The sequence below is a fragment of the Phacochoerus africanus genome, chromosome 14 (assembly GCF_016906955.1).
Source record: "Phacochoerus africanus isolate WHEZ1 chromosome 14, ROS_Pafr_v1, whole genome shotgun sequence".
NCBI classification, from domain to species: domain Eukaryota; kingdom Metazoa; phylum Chordata; class Mammalia; order Artiodactyla; family Suidae; genus Phacochoerus; species Phacochoerus africanus.
The window spans coordinates 2,892,556-2,910,505 of NC_062557.1; the positions used below are offsets into that span (position 1 = coordinate 2,892,556).

Consider the following 17,950-nt stretch of genomic DNA (forward strand, 5'->3'; position numbering starts at 1 on the left):
ACAGAGGGGTCCCTTTCCTTGAGTAATGACCTGGAATTTGATCATGCAGCTTTTATTAGCTTGTACCACTGAAAGTGGAACCGTGTAAGATCAGAGCCAGAGTCGGGGGCACGTCTGCCGGCCCTGGCACACTCGAGAAGGTGTACTAGTCCTGGGGGCCCCGGCAAGGGTGCATGAGCAGCCCAGTGGATGACAGGTGGCAGCTCTTAGGGGAACGGGTTTCTGGCTGTGGAGTGCCCTGTCTCCAGGACCTGCTGGAAAGCTCCTAGCCCTTGGCCTCTCCTCTGAGACCAGCCCCCTGCAGATCGCCCCGGGGTCGCTCTGGCTGCCTGGTCTGTGTGAAGATGTTTGCTTGCCACAGAGCGGGAGAAGCCCTCCGAGCATCTGGGACCTCCTGGCGCCTCTTGTGTGGGGAGGCTCTGCTCAGGAAACAGTCCGTGGGTCCCCAGGCCCTGCAAGCCTTCCCTTGCCTCTCTCGGGGGGAGGAATGTGAGAGCCCAGGTCTTGGAAACATGGCTGGTCCAGACTCCAGGGCGCTTGAGGATGCGCTTCTGTCCCCATGCCTGGGACCCTCGTTTGAAATGCGGCAGCCTCCGCTTGCCGTCTGCTCAGGCTGGTGCTTTCCGAGGAAAAACCTCAGTGGGCAGTTGAAGAAACGATTCTAGACTAGTGTATTGTCCTTTAAATGGAGGGTGAGTGGAAAGGGCACAGCTGACTCTTTTTCCCAGAGTTCCCGCCATATACGTCATTCATCTATTCAGCCACCCAGGCCACCGGCTGGTGAGATTCTACTGAGTCACTGAAGGGGCAAAATACTGCGCCACCGGCTGAGTAACCACGCGTGTCGTCAGGGTCTCAGCCCCTCAAGGGGCTTACAGTCTAACCAAGTTCATCTCAAAACTTTTTGGAGAATGATGATAGTTAAGGTAAAGTATAATAAATATCTGTTCAGCAACAGTTAACATTGAGTTACATTGCATTGGTTTTTTGAAAGAAAGAAAGGAAGGGAGGGAGAGAGGAGAGAGGGAGAAAAGCAAGGAGGAAGGAAAGAATTACAGATGGAGGCCAAGTCCCCTCGGCACCCCAGCCTCATGCCCCTGGACACCCCCACTCCCAGGAGCAACTCTGAGCGACGGCTTGGTGTCCATCGTTTTTGTCCCTTGAGCATACCCTTGCACACAAGTGACCGTCAGTAGATCATCTTTCTCTGCTTAAAGTGCGCACGAGTGACATCTTTCTTCTTTCGTGACTCGTTTCTTTCAGTTTGGTGTTTTTGCAGCTCCTCCGTGCCGAGGTCTATTTCCGATCCATTCCTTTTATCTGCGGTGGAGAAATCTGTCTTAGGAACCCAGGCTTTGTCTTTATCCGCTCTGTCCCCGATGGCCATTCCAGTTGTTTGGAAAGGTGCTATCTCGGAGGACGCCAGGGCGCAGGTCTCCCTGTGCACTGGAGATGGGCCCTGGCTGTGAGTGGCCGATCTCAGGAGGTTCCGGATCCTGCCCGCAGCTCCCCAAAGGGTCTGGACCTGGGTGTGCTCCGCCGGCTGCCTCCTCCACCTTTACCAAGATTGCCAGTCATGTCCACGGGCGGCTTGCTCTGCTCGGAATCCCCTCGGTTCCTTTACGGCGGCTGGGGGCTCTGGGGCTCCCTCCACCCTCACTCGCCCACTCGGGAAAGCAGTCTGTGCCCTGGAAAGATGGAGGGCAAAACCTGAAACCTGGAGCTCCCATCCTGGCTCAGTGGAAGAGAATCTGACTGGCATCCATGAGGACACAGGTTTGATCCCAGGCCTCACTCCATGGGTTGAGGATCCGGCGTTTCCCTGAGCTGTGGTGCAGGTCACAGGCGCAGCTCGGATGTGGTGTTGCCATGGCTGTGGTGTAGGCGGCAGCTTTAGCTCCAATTGGACCCTTAGCCTGGGAACCTCCATATGCTGTGGGTGCGGCCCTAAAAAGACAAAAAACAAACAAGCCTGAAACCTTTCTACTTATTAAAAAGAAAGAAAATCATTCACCAATGTCTGGACTCCTCGTTAGGCCCTCCATGCCTGCATCCCACCTCAGGAGTGATCATGACCCCTGACCTCTGAGGCCAAACCCCTGAGCAGCCCGTGTAGGGCCACGGCCCCTCCCTGCCCTGTAAGGCTCTCTGGCTGCTGAGCCCCTAGGCCCAGCCTGGCAAGACCATGGCCCCTTGCGGCAATCCCCAGAGACGGGTGGAGATGCAGGGGAAGGGGAACCGAGGCCTGGACGTGTTTGCATTTGGCCTCAGGGTAACTTCTGGGGGTGGGAGAACTGGCAGGGGCACTCCCTGGTCTGAGGCTTTATGAAGAGCTCAAGACCTGGGTTCAAACCCCCTCTTTTCTGGAGAAGATGCCACAGCCACAGGGCCCCCCAGGGGTTGCCAGTGGGAAGCAGCGTCTCCGGCAAGTGAAGCAAACAACAGACCGCAGGCCTGGCCGAGTGGCCCTGGCCCTCGTGCTTTATCTGCAGGAAGAGACTAGATCGCCCTCCTTCCCTCCCTCCCCGCCCTGAGGGTGTCCCTGGACCTTTCCCTTTTGCCACTGTCCCCCCAGGGCTCTCTGGCCTCAACCTCCAGGTCCATCCTGGGGATTTGCTGGGGGTCTGGGGTGAGGACCTCAGGTGGGAGAAGGTGAGACAAACAGGCTCAGGTGTAATGGCTGAAACAGTGAATGAGTGATCCGTGGCACCCAGGGGACAGTGCACAAGGACGCTGGCCCCTCCCTGGCGCCTTCCTAAACTAGCCCCTGTGGAGGGTCCCCCCGTCCTGCCTCCTTTGATGATCTTGCCCCGGGATGGGGAGAGCCATGCAAGAGGGGCCAGCTGTTAAAGCGTGCACATGCCAGATGGAAACCGTGTGGCCCGGGGCAGACTCTAGCCAGAGGACAGTGCGGCAGTCTCGCGCCAGGCTCCAGGTTCCCTGGACTCGGGTCCAAGATGTGCCAGTGTGCAGTTTGTGCCGCTTGGTGGGAGGAGCTTTTGAGGGACTCTCTACCTGGTCTCCCTCTAGGATCTCCAGGAGGGGGTCGCGTTACCTACAGCAGGGAGGTCCCGAGAGTCTTTGTGACCAGAGCCCATGTCCTTCCCTCCTGCCCACTGTGTCCTCCCTGGGGAGGCTGGAGCGGCTGCAGAGCAACACCCCCCCCACACACACACACCCCACACCTTGCCTGTGCTTGGCCTGAGGATGACCCAACAGCGGTGGAGAAATCGGTCTTAGGAACCCAGGCTTTGTCTTTATCCGCTCTGTCCCCGATGGCCATTCCAGTTGTTTGGAAAGGTGCTATCTCGGAGGACGCCAGGGCGCAGCCAATGAAATCTTAAATACATGAACCCCAGAGGCCTCTGGGATCTTCGTCCTTGGAGGAGCCAGAGGGTTTCCAGGTCTGAGAGTCTCAGGCTGCATGGGTTGGTGTGGGGGCTAAGGGGGTGTGTTCCAATCCCAGAAAGGGTCCTGTCACCCTCCATGTCTCCCTTAGCCCCAAGTCAGGGTGCAGCTTGCCCCCTCTTGTTCTCTGTATTAGAGTCGAGATTGCCAGTTCCTCTCTTTTTGAAAATGTGCTCTTTTTCTTGTCTCCTTCCTCGCTTTCTTTCCCGCTTGCTTTCTTTGTCTCTTGGAACTTCTCCTTGTGTGCCTAATTTCTGGGGGCCACAGTGGCCTCCGGGACGTGGCCCCACCTCGCCTTGCACACGCAACCCTGTGAATCAATTCCGAAAACGATTAGTTACAGTACCAGTAGTGCTGCTAACTGGGGCATTTTGCTTTGCAGTTATTGATACATCATCAGAATTGAGAAGCCATCGTCGGGGGCGCGGGGGGAGAGGGCCGGCTGGGCGGGTACGCAGAGGAGGGTGGCATGGAGAGGGCTGCCCTGCAAATGCAGGGAGCCTGGCGGGGCGGGATTTTGAGGCCTCAGCAGAAGTGGGGGCTGGGGCATCACTTCAGAGCCTCATGAGGGCCTGGTCATTCCTGGCTCTTCCCAAGCAGGTGACTGGCCCCTCGCTGCTTCCTTTTCCCTCCTGTTTCCATGCCATTCCGGGGTGCACCTCCTTCCCTGGAAGTGGGAATGCGTGGGGGGCAGAGTCTGGGGGTGGGGGTGGGGGCAGCGGCATTGCTGGTTCTGTGAATGGACGGGATCCGTCTCTTGGAGTGCAAGCTGGAGTGATGCTGGGGGCCCTGAGTCAGACAGGGGTCCCCAGAGAAACAGAATCACTACGATCTCTGTATGGATGCATCTGTGTGTATCTCTCTGTCTGTCTCCACACGTGTGTGTGCATCTGTCTCTCTGCAGCTCTAGGTGGCAATCGTGTAGAGGTGGCTCTATAGATGCACAGGTGGATTGATAGACGCAGGAGAGAAGATGGGTTTTAAGGAACAGCTCCCACAGCTGGTTATGGTGCACCGTACAGATTTTGAGAGAGGCTCAATGTCTAGGTGAACTGCAAGATCAGCCCCAATCACAGCCCCTGGTAGCCCTGTGCCCCTGGAATCTAGCCGGGTGCTGGGGAACCCCAGCCGGTAATGGGGTGTTGCTGAAGATTTATCCCCAGCCCAGCTCTGTTGACTTGAGTGAAGACTTGGGGCCTGTGTTGGAAATGGGTGACACGAGCCATCCCACCCTCCATGGCCATTGCCAGTCGGACCCCGTGGCCATTGACCCCATCACCTTGCATCTCAGGGACCAGGCTGATATTATGGGTCTCACCACAGGGGAGTGGCAGAGCTGGGGGCGTGTGCTGCCGTGAGGTGGTGAGCTGGGATGCCTTGTCATCACTCGCTCCAGCCTAATGTGTTCTCACTGCAGCGTTCAAAGGATGCCGTTCCCATGACACTCTGTCCTGTGATATTTTTAATCAAGAGTGCGGGAGAGTGTGCGTTTGATGCATTCCAGATATTCAGAGGTTGAAAATGGTTTTCTTCTCATGGTTTCTCTTTTCAGTGCAGCGCTAAGTCAGAACTGCCCAAGGAAGATTCTGCCCACGTTTATCTCAAACTGGTCTGCAGGGCCTCGGGCTGGGACCCGTCCCAGGAGCTACCCATCTGCAAAGAGGTGCGTGCCACTTCCTGCGGGCCCCTTCCTGCAGGCTTCTTCCTGGCGGGCCCCTTCTGGGGGCACCGGCTACTCCACATGACTCGGATCTCAAACCTGGGGCTTCTCAGGGGGCATGGAGTTGGGGGCATAGCTGGGGGCGATGGTGTGGCCGGGGGTGGGGTGTGGCAGCTGGGGAGCCGCGGTTGGTAGAGACGAGGGTCCACACCTGCCCTGCCGCTGGGTTCTCAGACCCCTCTGTGTTTTTCACCTGCCCTCACCCCGTCCCTCCAGTGAAATGCAAATCAGCAAGTACATAATAGATAATTAATAGACTGATCAGCCGGCAGGGAGGTAAGTAGATAAATAATTTTAATTATCTTTGGGTTGCCCATAAATTCCCGCACTGCCTTTTCATTAAACTCTGTTTACAGGCGTCATCTATACTGCATATCATTTTGTGGATGCCTCCCCCACTTCCTTAGTGGCTCCCACCAGATCTGACCTGGTGGGGGATGTGTGGGTCATGGCGGGTTCTTTCCGCAGGGCTGGGCTCTGGCACAGGTGGCAGAAAGCTCTGCCTGGGGAGCGGGGCTGGGTGGTAGCAGGCAGACCACGCTCAGTGCCCCGACGCAGCCACAGCCTATATTTAGGCAACTCGGGAAGCTTTATTATGCTTGGCACCTGCGCTGAAGGTCTGAGCTCATTGTCCTCCCCAGGGACGGCTTCGGCCTATTAATAGCCTTGGCTGAGGTTTCCTTATTGCTCCGAAGGCCAAGAGAGAAAGTGGGTTAATAAATATAAAAGAAAACTCTCTCAAGAGGGCCTGGGGCCAAACTCTCTCCCAGACTCTCCAAGAGCGACGGCTGCTGAGCCCGGACGGGGCATGGGGTTCCCTCCTCCCCCGCAGGGGCCCAGTGCCCGGCTGGCAGGTCTGAGGACCAACGTGGAGAAGTGCTCCCAGGTTTCCATGGAGCTGGGATGGAGGAGGAGCTGGTGGGAAAGGCGCCCGTCCACATGCGGCAGAGGAGGGGACTCAGGTGTGGCCCTTGGCTGCCCTGCCTCCCTTCCTACCTGCACCCCTTAACCCATCATTTGGCTTCTGACCTTCCACGCCTAGAGCAGAGAAAGAGGAGGAGGCTTTTGGGCTGGTCTCTGAGCAAGGTCCCTCCCTCCTGACCTAGGCCCCACGTCCTGGGGTCTTCGGCAAGAACGGTTCCGCCTGAGTTAGGAACACTTGTACCGAGAGAGTGGATGCCCAGGGAGCAGAGCATGGGGGACACAGGGAAGTCTCCCTGAGGACGGGCGTGCCAGGGTCTGCTCACAGCTGAATTTTAAGAGCATCCTGTGCATGCTGGCCCCTGGCGTTCTGGGCTGAGAGTTATCAGCTACTACTGCTGAGGACCTGGGGCTGGGAAGGGTTCAGTCGAGGCCTTGTTTATTCTTGCCATGGTGCCGTGCGGATGCTCCTGGAATCTGTCCTCTTTCGGGTGGGGAGGGGGTGCAGGGAGCTCACTGATACCAGCTCAGACCTGTCAGAGCCAAGGCTCACACCTGAGCGTGTGGCCACCACAGCCCGCGGCCTACAGGAAGGTCGGCCGCAGAGCCTTGGGCCCTGTCGTTCCACTCTTCTGGGTCTCACCAGGTGGAAATGAAGTCGGCCTGTGGGTGCTGCTGCTTCTGGGCATAGGGACTGCCAAGCGAGACGCTAGCATCCCCAGCAGGCCTCCTGACGGTCAGCAGGGCTTCTTCCGGCCGGTCTTCTCTCCTCTTTGGAGGGTGGTGTTTGCCCAGGGCAGAGAGGAAATTGGGGCTGAGCAAGTGGAAGGCATTTTCAGTTCCACTCAGTGGAATTAAAGTCTGAAAAATGGCCCAGTGGAGGCTCCCTGCCCTTTGAGGAGTTGGTTTAGCTCAGAGCTGGGCCACCCGCCCTGCTGCCTGCCCAGCCCACATGGGCTGAGTGGGAAGAAGATGGGCTGGAAAGAGGCAGAAAGAGCTGACAGGCGGCTTTTTCAAATGCGTCCTCCCTCTGGCAGCTCAGGGGCCTCCTGGAGGGGTGGCCACCCGGCCAGATTCAATTATGTTTTGCCGGAATGGGCAGACCGAGGGCCTTTCATTAGCAGACAGAGGCACTGGGAAAGCACATCTTTCTTTCGTTTCTTCCTCCCTCCCTTCCTTCCTTTCTTTCTGTTTCTTTTTAGGGCCACACCTGTGGCAGATGGAAGTTCCCAGGCTAGGGGTTGAATCAGAGCTACAGCTGCCGGCCTACACCACAGCCACAGCCACAGCAACGCCAGATCCGAGCCGCATCTGCCACCTACACCACAGCTCACGGCAGTGCTGGATCCTTAGCCCACTGAGCAGGGCCAGGGATCGAACCCGCATCCTCACGGATACTAGTCGGGTTCGTTACCACTGAGGCACGATGGGAACTCCAAAGCACGTCTTTCTGTAACCAGAGAGCATCCCTGTCCGAAGAGCTCAGCATCTTCTTGGCTTTTCTGTTTTTTTTGGTGTGTGTGTGTGTGTGTGTGTGTGGACGTTTTTAGGGTTTTATTTTGGAGGAATCGGGGGCGAGTAGAGAAGGGAAAATGTTAAATCGGAGACAGGCTCACACTGATGGGCCCTGGCCCCTTCATCCCGCGAGAGACCTCACCGCAGGGCTGGGCCAGGCCTTCTCGCCAGCAGGCCGTGCTCTGGGACCCGGGGTGCCGTCAAAGGCCACAGGGGCCGGTGCCAGTGAGAAGGAGCCTGGTAGGGAGGGGGCGCGCCACCTCCCCTGCAAGGCCAGGTCAGAACATCGAGCTGATAAGTCCTGCGACTCTGCGGCGGTTACATTGGCTGCCATGCTTGAGCCGGCCAGAACCAAGACCCCCCCCAGGCCCTTGAGGACCCTGGAGGCTGGTAGTGAGGGGCCGGGACTGGGGCTCACACCTTCTGGTCCCTGACTCCGTGGGTGCCGTGCAGACGCGCTTTGTCTGGGAGCGGCCTCGGGAGGAACAATGTCTGGCGGCTGGCTGTGGGCGTGGCCTCCTCGGGCAGGAGTTGGTGCAGGACCAAGACTAGAGCCCCCCCAGTAGGACCCCGGGCTGAGGAAGGGCGTCGTCACTGGAGGAGGCTCTGCCCTTGATTTGGAGTCGGCGCTGGAGGCCTTTCATGGGGTTGAGCTGTTGCATTGGTGTGCGTGTGAGGGGGCGGGGGTGGGGGGGGCGCCTGCACACCCGTGCAGGAGAGAGACATTCCAAGCTAGGATTTTCCTTCTGAAAAATCTCTTCCTAATCCTGAAATATGCAGGAAATAGGAAGAGGGTGTTGCTGTGGTCCAGTGGCTGTCAAAGTAGAGTGTCATATGCTCCGTCACAGCTTGATGCCCGCGCTCATAGACTGTCCCAGTGGGGAGGGACCCAGCGGGGGATCTGCTTGTCCAACTCCCTCCTCTTTTGACCACGAAGGAGATTGGGCTCCATCTGAAAGGCCCACCACTTTCCCAGGACCCTCAGCCAAGCGTGGAGACAGCTTGGCTGCTCAGTGTTTCATTTGCACTGAGTAAAAATGGCACTTTCAATCACTATGCACCCAGCCTACCTACTGGGGCAGGTGTCAGTTAATTTCACGGGGTCTCTGTGCTCCTGGAGATGGGTGGACGCAGTAAGGGGCCAAGTGCCTTGTCTGCCTTATCTCCAAGAACTGAGCCACCATTGGGGTTGGGGGGGGGGGGGTGTTGACGATTGATCAGAAAAAGCCAGAGCAGTGCCTCCTGCCCTGACTGGGCCTTGGGTCCCTGGTTGGAGGTGGGGGTGGGGGCTGCTGAATCAGCGTCAGCTGAGGGCGGGGGCCACGTTGGGCCAACACCTGGCCCCCAAGACAGGGCACATGTTCAATGTTCGGTCAAAAGAAATGATGTGAGACAGGAGCCAAATGAAAGAGTGAGGGATTTGGTTCTCCCACAGACACGAGCGGGTTTGTGAGCACATCCTGCTCCCAAAACATCATTCTCGATTTCAGGGTGACCTTGTTGTTGCAGCCCAAGAGCCACCAGCACCTTCAGAGATTGGCAGTCAGAGCCAAGAGTACTGGCCCTTTGCTTGTCTCCCTCATCTTTGCTTCCAGAAGCCCTCTCACTTCCTCCCCTGGAGCTGGCAGGGTATAAAGACCTTCAGAGGGATTCCCCCTTTTTTTCTTTGCAAAATAAAACAAACTCTTACCACCTTTTTGTTGTTACATAAGCAATAGATGCTCATTGTAGAAAATTAAGACAAAAAAGGAAGGAGGAACTCACACTCACAATCCAACTGTTGGAAATTTGTCAGCTTCCAGATAGTTTTCTACACGGAGGAGTTTGCAAATTTATTTCACACTGTAGTCATTGTTTTGTAACCTGGGTTTTTGTTGTTGCTTAACAGTATTTTCAAGAACATATTTCTAGGCTGATAGTCACCTCGTTTTTAATGATTGCATATTATTTCACTGCGTAGAAGTACCATAATTTCCTTAACCAATCCCCTCGGGTTAAGGACTAAAATAGGCCTTAGCCGCTGACCCTGTTTCCAAAACCCTGTGCCGCACTTTAAGAAAGCAGAAGATTAATGTTCCAGACAGGAATTAGGAGATGATTGTTCACATTATAAAAGCATCTGCAAACGTACCCTCCAAAGAGCATCATTGAGAAATGGGCTTCTCCAGGGTATTAATGCAGCTGCAACGTATCAAATCTCAACTCACATCCCACTGCACAGAAGGTGCCACGCCTGGCCTCATGTGCCTGCACCTTCTTTCATGGAGGACCTTTAACAGGTCCACGGAATGTGTGTGCAGATGTGTACACACACTAGCAGTGCGTGTGCACATTCACACACATACTCATACACACATGCACATGTGTGCATATGCACGCCACATATGTGCCCTCACGCACATGCATCCATGCAGGTACACATAATAACTAGAAGCTTTTCCCCACTGTTGGCTGAACGGTGATGTTAATTTAATTCATTATTAACCACATCTATTTATCAGGTGGCCTGCTCCCAGCAACCATTACAGGGAATAAATGATCACTTCCCTCTAAAAGATAAAGGAAAATGGATGTTGATGAGGTGAGGCAGGTCAGTGCTCCCAGCCCACGTGAGTTATCATTTAATGAGACAGACAAGCCTCTGAAGAGAAATTGCTTGGGGACTTTTAATAAAACCAGGTTTGAAAACCCCAAATCACCAGCTTGTGGGCTGTTGTCCACAGGCTCAGCACAGGCAGTAAGTACATGGTGGTGTCACCATCCATGAGGTGGCATTATAAGGTCCCCTGAGAGCATCTTTGCCCTGACAGGTCCAGCTGCAGGCTCCCCCGACCCCAGGCCCGCTGCTCCCTCCAGACCACTCAGAGGAGAGCAAAGCCCGACCACAGGAGGATGTCCCCCACAGGGAGTGGCTGTGTGATTATTCAACCATGTAGCAAATGAACCATCAATAAATATACTTCTGGGAGTTCCCTCATGGCTCAACAGGTTAAGGATCAAGCATTGTCACTGCTGTGGCGCGGGTCGCTGCTATGGCACAGGTTTAATCCCTGGTTCAGGAACTTAGCCGTGCCACGGGTGTGGCCAAAAAAATTTGTGAAAATTGTTTTTACAAAAACTTCTGGTATATGTGTACTCAATTTCAGGATATATTCTTATATATGTATTTTAAAAATAATATATTAGGCTGAAATTCACGTAACATAGAATTAACCATTTTAAAGTAAACAGTTTAGTGTCTCATAGGACATTCACAGTATAGTGCAACTCTCACCTCTGTTTAGGTCCAAAACATTTCCATCCACCCAAAGTAAAACCCCCCTCTGAGGTACGTTTTTATTAATATTTACAGTTTTAGATATGTGCATGCAAAAACTTAGAGGAAAAGATCAGCGTAATTTAGCTGTAGTCACACAAAATTAAGGTTTTGCCACTGCTTACATGACTAGGGATTAATTACCATCCTCCCATAGACTTAATTTCCACATATCTTTTTAAAAAAATTTATTATAGTTGATTTCTAGTATTCTGATACTTTCTGCTGTACAGTCATACATATGTATACATTCTTTTTTCTCATATTATCTTCCATCACGTCCTATCACAAGTGACTGGATATAGTTCCCTGTGCTATAGAGCAGGACCTCATTGCTTATCCATTCTAAATGTGATAGTTTGCATCTATGAACCCCAAACTCCATGTCCACCCCAATCCCCCCTCCCCCTCCCCATTGGCAACCACAAGTCTGCTCTCCATGTCTGTGAATTTGTTTCGTTCTGTAGGTAGGCTCATTTGTGCCATATTTCAGATTTCATATATAAGTGATATTGTATGGTATTTGTCTTTCTCTTTCCGACTTACTTCACTTAGTATGAGAATCTCTAGTTCCATCCATGTTGCCGCAAATGGCATCACTTTGTTCTTTTTTACGGCTGAGTAGTATTCCATTGTGTATATGTAGCATATCTTCTTAATCCATTCAGCTGTTGATGGACATTTAGGTCGCTTCCATGTCTTGGCTACTGTGAATAGCGCTGCAGTGAGTGTAGGGGTGCATGTATCTCTTTGAATTGTAGTTTTGTCCAGACATATGCCCAGGAGTGGGGTTGCTGGATCGTGGTAGTTCTACATTTAGTTTTCTGAGAAACCTCCACACTGTTTTCCCTAGTGGTTGTACCAGTTTACATTCCCATCAACAGTGTAGGAGGGTTCCCTTTTCTCCACACCCCGTCCCGCACTGGTTATTTGCAGGCTTATTAAGGATGGCCGTTCTGACCGGCGCCAAGTGGTGCCTCATTGTGGTTTTGATTTTCATTCTCTAATAATTTGCGATGTGGAGCATTTATTCATGGGCCTGTTGGCCATCCATATGTCTTCTTTAGAGAAGTGTCTATTTAGATCTTCTGCCCATTTTTTCAGTTGGGTTGTTTGGTTTTTTGCTGTTGGGTTGTATGAGTTGTTTGTATATTTTGGAGATTAAGCCCTTCTCTGCTGCATCATTTGCAACAATTTTCTCCCATTCTGGATGTTGTCTTTTTGTTTTTGTTTCTTCCAATCCAGGAGCATGGGATATCTTTCCATTCCTTTGAATTCCCTTTAATTTTCTCGATTAATGTTTTGTAGTTCTCAGCACATAAGTCTTTCACCTCCTTGGTCAGGTTTATTCCTAGATATTTGATTTTTTGCGATTTAATTTTTTATGCTTTTAAAAGGTATTTTTATATTCCTTTTCGAATATCTCATTGTTAGTATACAGAAATGCAACTGATTTCTGAATTGTTATTCTTGTATCCTGCTACTTTGCTGAATTCGTTGATCAGTTTGAATTTCTGCTTATCTTAAGCGCAGGAAATTTAAAAAAACGAAATAAAACGTCATGAACTTAATCTGATGATGAAATTAGGTCACATGTACAGGTAGCTTAGCTCTATAGCACAGTACTTAGCATGTAGTAAGTTAAATGAATGATCCCTCTTATTGTTATAAATATGTGTTAGGGGTTATTTTGTTGTGCTCCAACTACCAACAGCCCTCTATATCCCCCACCGCCCCCCACCCACCCACTAAAAACAAAAACTTGAAAAACCAGGGCAAATTCAACAGTGTAACAGTCTAGGATTTAACACCATTCATTCATTCATTTATTCATTCCCTCACTCTTTCAGCACCTGTTTACTGGGTGCCTGCCAGGTACTAGGAATAACCTGTTTGAATCCTGGGTCTAACTCTTCTTAGCAAGTGATCTTAGATAATTTGTTTAATTTCTACACCTCAGTTACTTATATAAAATAGGATACTAACATCTTTCTTGAAGGACTGTTGGCAGGATGAAAGATGTATTTACTGTATAGGAAGAGCCTGGTGCATGGTGAGAGCTCAGTGGATGTACAAATCCTTTTTAAGTTTATTTTTAGGAGTTCTCGCGTGACACAATGGGCTAAGGATCTGGCATCGTCACTGTAGCAGCTTGGGTGGATGCTGTGGCGTGCATTTGATCCCTGGTCTGGAAACTTCCACTTTTTTGGCCATGGCCATGGCCAAAAAAAAAAATTATTTCTAATTGTAGTAAAATACACAGAATGAAATTTACCATTTTGACCATTTTTACATGACCAGTTTGGTGGCATTAAGTGCATTCACATTGTCGTGCAACCATCACCACCATTTATCTCCAGAACTTTTCCATCTTGTACGACTGAACTTCTGCATTAACCACGAACTCCCATTCCCAGACCACAGCCCCTGGCCCACCCTCCGACTTTCGGTCTCTGGGAGTTTGACTCCTCTGTGGACTCATATGAGTGGAATAATCCCACATTTGACCTTTTGTGTCTGGCTCCTCTCACTGCGCACAATGTCCTCAAGGGTCATCCGCGTTGTAGCCTGAGTCAGAATGTCCTTCTTTTTGGAGGCTGAAGAAGACCCCATTGTGTTTATGCACATTGTGTTTATCTGTCCATCCATCCACGGATGGACAGGGGCTCGTTCCCACCTCTTGGCCGCTGAGTCCTGCCGCTCTGTGCCAGGTACACATCTGCTCACCTGAGGGCCTGCTGGAAACGCAGGGGACGTGGAAACTCACTTCCCAGAGAGACTTTCCTCTCCCTCCCTTCTCATGCGTAAATGCAAACACACGCACACGCACGTGCACACGTGCGTGTGAAATCAGTCTGTAGGAGATAGGCCTTTAGATGGCGGGGCTCAGCCTCGTTGGGGAGACTGTCTGCATCCGACTGTTTGGGGTGCGTGTTGAGGCTTGGTTTTGAAAAAAAGGACCCCATTGGAGGCAGTTCCCTACCCCTAACTTTGGATGAGGTTTATGGGGCCATGTCACCCTAGGACACTTTGTCGTCTGTTAACAACTCGCTCAGATAGGTTCCAAGCCCGGGTACAGCCCCAACGAATGAGTATGGGAACCAGAGGGGCCAGAATGATTGAAAAGCTTTGAGCACATCCGTGGGTCCTGACATCATGCAAACTGGATCGTGGGGCTGGGACCAGAGGCCTCCCTCGAGGGCTCTCCCAGGCTCCACCCTGGAGGGAGGGTGCCTTCTAGCCAGAACCCACGGGCTGAGGGATGCGTTCCAACTACCGGTGGGCGGGGGCTGGGAAGGGGAGGGCTGCTGGCCGTGGAATCTCAGGGGCTGATGGTGAAGAAGAAAGGCGCTTGGTCCCCGCACAGGAGCTGCAGGAAATAGGGGCCCAGTTTCATCCCGACATACATGAGCCTTCTGTTTGTGATTTTTGTCTGTAAATGTGGTCACATAAGGTGGGACTTTCTCAACTGTCAGTTCTTTCTCTCCTGAGGCCTAGTGGTCTTTTTTGGAAACAAAAAACTAATATCAGTTTCCTCTTAAATCACCAAGATCTCTGGTTTTGAGTAAGAGGTGGTTTCTGGTGTTTCCCTCAGAGCCTAAAAATATTGGTTTGGAGACTCAGATACCTTGAGAGGTTAATCACCCTCACGCAAAAGAGTAACAATAACAGCGACGATGATGGTATAAGCTTTGTCCGAAGTGCTTTGTCCGAAGTGCTTTCTCAGTGGATTCAGGCTGCCACTGTCTGGGCTGCTCATCCTTACATGACTCTGTTCAGTAGATCTTTCTGTGTCCGTGTCGTTAGTCTCATTGTACCCATGTGTGGCTTCCCCCCAACCCCAGGATTTTCACTCAAAGTGTAAATGTAGCTCCTTTCACTTTTTCTTAACAAATGAAGTTGGTTTTTTGTTTTGTTTTTTTTTAAAACAGAGCTCCAGTTTAGCAGGATCCTATCTCCCCTTTTGGAGTGATGTCACCCACTTTTCTTTCTGGTTCCCCTCTCTATGGATTCTTGGTGCTCCCAGGGCAGTAAGGAGCTGAGGGGGCCTGTATCAGCCAGCTGGGGCTGCCATAGCCAAGTACCACAGACGGGCAACTTCAGCCACAGACATCTGCTTCCTCTTAGGTCTGGAGGCTGGACATCTGCAGGCTTGGACGTCTCATCTCTGTTCATGGCTGTGTCCTAATCCCTTCATGTAAGGACACCACCATATGCTCCCAGTCCCCAGCATGTTTTTGGTGCTCGATAGACTACCGGTGAAACGCACACGTACTTCTTTTTCTCCACGGTGTCGCTTGATGGTGTACCGCCAAAGCGGCTCATCCTAGGATCTTTTTTCTGCTCCTAGAAGACATTTTCCGTGTCCCCAGACTGCCTTAGGCAGCCTACGTCTTCCTCCTACTGTCAGTTTGCTCTCATGCTGCTGCCTCAAGTGACCTAACCCAGATGCATCTTATATCTGCTTGCGGTGAGCTCGCCACCTGCCCGAATGGGACACTAACACCCATTACACCTGCCTGGACACATGCTCTGTTTTGTAATTCTTCTGCTTATTGGTTGTTTGGGTTTTTTCCAGTGTGACCATTCAGATATAGTAGAACAAATGGGCTTTTCTCCTCTACTGCCCAGAGCAGTTCTAAGGTGTGGGCGTGAAGACGCCTGCCACCGAGTCACCCTGCCAGACTCTGTGGTCCCCGTTCCCAAGGCTCAGCTTTTTGAAGACTGCCTTGGACAGGCCAGAATCTATACACAAGTCAGTGTGGCCAGTCCTGTCTGCTGTGAATGCAAAATATGACGCAGACCTAATCGCCCGTCCTAGAAAGAACGCATTCCACCATGTCCTGTGGCTGCTCTGATCTGTGATCAGGGCCGTGCCGGATTTCCCTGTGTCTGCCCTACATCAATTACTGTTTCTCACGGAGGCCAGAGCCCAGCTGCTGCCAAGAACCCCCTGGGGTTGCCAGAGACGGTTAAGAAGGGTCTCAGTGGTATGGCGGGGACAGCCCCAGGAGGTCAGATGGCCCAGGAGAAATGGATTCCACCTCCCCTTTCCCTCCAAGGGGCCAGTTCTGGATGAGTGGAGGGCACCCTGGCTACAGATGAGCCAGCCGTGGGAGGTGCAGCCACTGAATCCCTGAGAGAGAGTCCACGGTGTTGGAGGTGGGCGGGGAGCCATTCTCATTTGGCTCTGGGGTGACTCCCGTCCTCCAGCACGGGGGGCCTTGGACTCAGGCGTGGCTGCTCAGGGGAGAAGAGGGAACTCTGCAGAGCTCCAGAGGAGGAAGGCGGTGGGTCTCAGAGGACCCTTGAAGAAAATGAACAAATACAGAGAAAGAGAGACCCTGGCCAAGATCAGGAGAAAAGAAGGATGGGGGAGAGGGAGAGGAGGAAGAGGGGGAGGAGGAGGGCCCTGGCAGGGTGGCTGCAGGGGAAGCACACACTCAGGGCGGGCCTGGGGTCTTCCACCAGGCAGCTCCCTGGGGAGGGGGCGGACCGAAGGCCACTCTCCTCCAGGTCCAGGGACTGTGCCCTTTCTTCAGTGCACCCCAACATTCTCATTACACCGAGCATTTGGGGTACCTATCTAATATAAAGTCTGCTATAAAGTAATGAAACAACACGGCATGACTCTGGCAGATGATGTGATTACTGCATAACGAGACTAAGTGCCCTAAACCAAACCGGGTAGGTTGTGTGTGCCTGTGCGCGTGTGTGTTGATATTGGTACCTTTTTATGGGGGGGGTATAAATTTAAAAAATTTTTTTTGCTGATGGCATATCATTTTTTGAAAAGCTCTTTTGTAGAGAGCCCCATAAATTCTGAGCTGTGGAATGTGGCTGTGTCAGCAGTCTGTAAAATGAATTGATATTACATGCAACAAGAGTCCCTCAAATTCCCCTCGATTCTGCCTCTGACCTCCTCCCACTGCCTCACCCCAGACCTTCCAACCCCCAGCAAGCTGGAACTGAAAAGTGGGAGAATAGAGACGGCCGTCACTACTGGGAAGGCTGCTGGCTCATCTATTATGTGAACCCGCGTTAACTAAGTGCTCTTGGCACATAGCTGCACTTTCTCGCTGCCCTGCCACAGACAGACAGATGCCCCCAAACAAGCCCATGCACCCCACACTTCCCAGCACTCTCAAAAAGCACTGTCACCCAGTCTCATGTGGACATGCTAGCCGTTCTCACACACTCTCCATCACGCTTGGCCAGGATGGGCAGGGACACCAGACCACTGCCTGAGCCATGCCCTGGCTAGCTGCTTCACCCACGTGTCCGCCATGGGGTGGACATAGCGTGGAGTTCAGTGGGGAGGCTGGTAAGATGGCTGCAAACTCAGGGAAGAGCAAATAACACAAAATGTAAACCAACAACTTCTGATCCTTCACTCAGTGCCTTACCTTACTGAGACTTTGCAGTTCTGAGCTTGAAAGTCAGGGTTTATCCCAGATTGCCCGTGGAAGCCCCTCCCCTTCCTCAAGCTGGAAGTCACTTGCTGGAAAATAATTGGCTCCCACTCGACAGGTGCAAAGAGGCCAAGGCAGCAGGCCTCCCTCCCTCCCTCCCCCACCTTGCCAGGTTTTGCATTAATTTTTTCCTCCTGCTCTCCCCACACAACGAATCTTGATTTAAGAAATCAGATCTGGCAGCTGTATCTCGTCCTTAACGTGCTCCAATTGCCAGGATCTGGAAAATCTGCTGTGGGCAGGCAGGATTGCCTCCAGATGCATTTCTAGCGTGGTGGATTTAGTGAGCACACACACACGGCAGAATTTATCTGCATGCTGCACGTCTCACGGCCCCCAGCCGCTGGTGCCAGATAAAACCATAGCCTCCAGAAAGATCCCCAAACCTGAGAACGTCCCTCGGTGGCCATTCTCTCTCACGTGGAGCCTCTGACGTGGACTGAGGTCGGAAAGGTGAACGGGGCTCTGAGCAAAGCTTGCACACATCATTATCTGATAGAAAATCAGGCTGTTTGAACTGGGCATTGATCTCTCCCATAGCAAATCTTAGTCTTACCCACCTCCAGGGAAGCATTTCTTTCTCCTGGTGGACCAGAC

At 52.4% G+C, this 17,950-nt stretch overlaps 1 protein-coding gene across 4 annotated transcripts in view; it reads left to right on the top strand.

Annotated features, from left to right (window-relative positions):
- The window catches only part of RBFOX3 (RNA binding fox-1 homolog 3), a 431,817-nt gene that overhangs the window by 241,018 nt on the left and 172,849 nt on the right, over positions 1-17,950 (top strand). For all 4 annotated transcript variants that reach the window (XM_047758490.1, XM_047758492.1, XM_047758493.1 and 1 more), the window contains exon 3: positions 4,961-5,071. The gene's annotated coding sequence lies outside the window, so the exon portion shown is untranslated. The remainder of the gene's footprint in view (positions 1-4,960; positions 5,072-17,950) is intronic.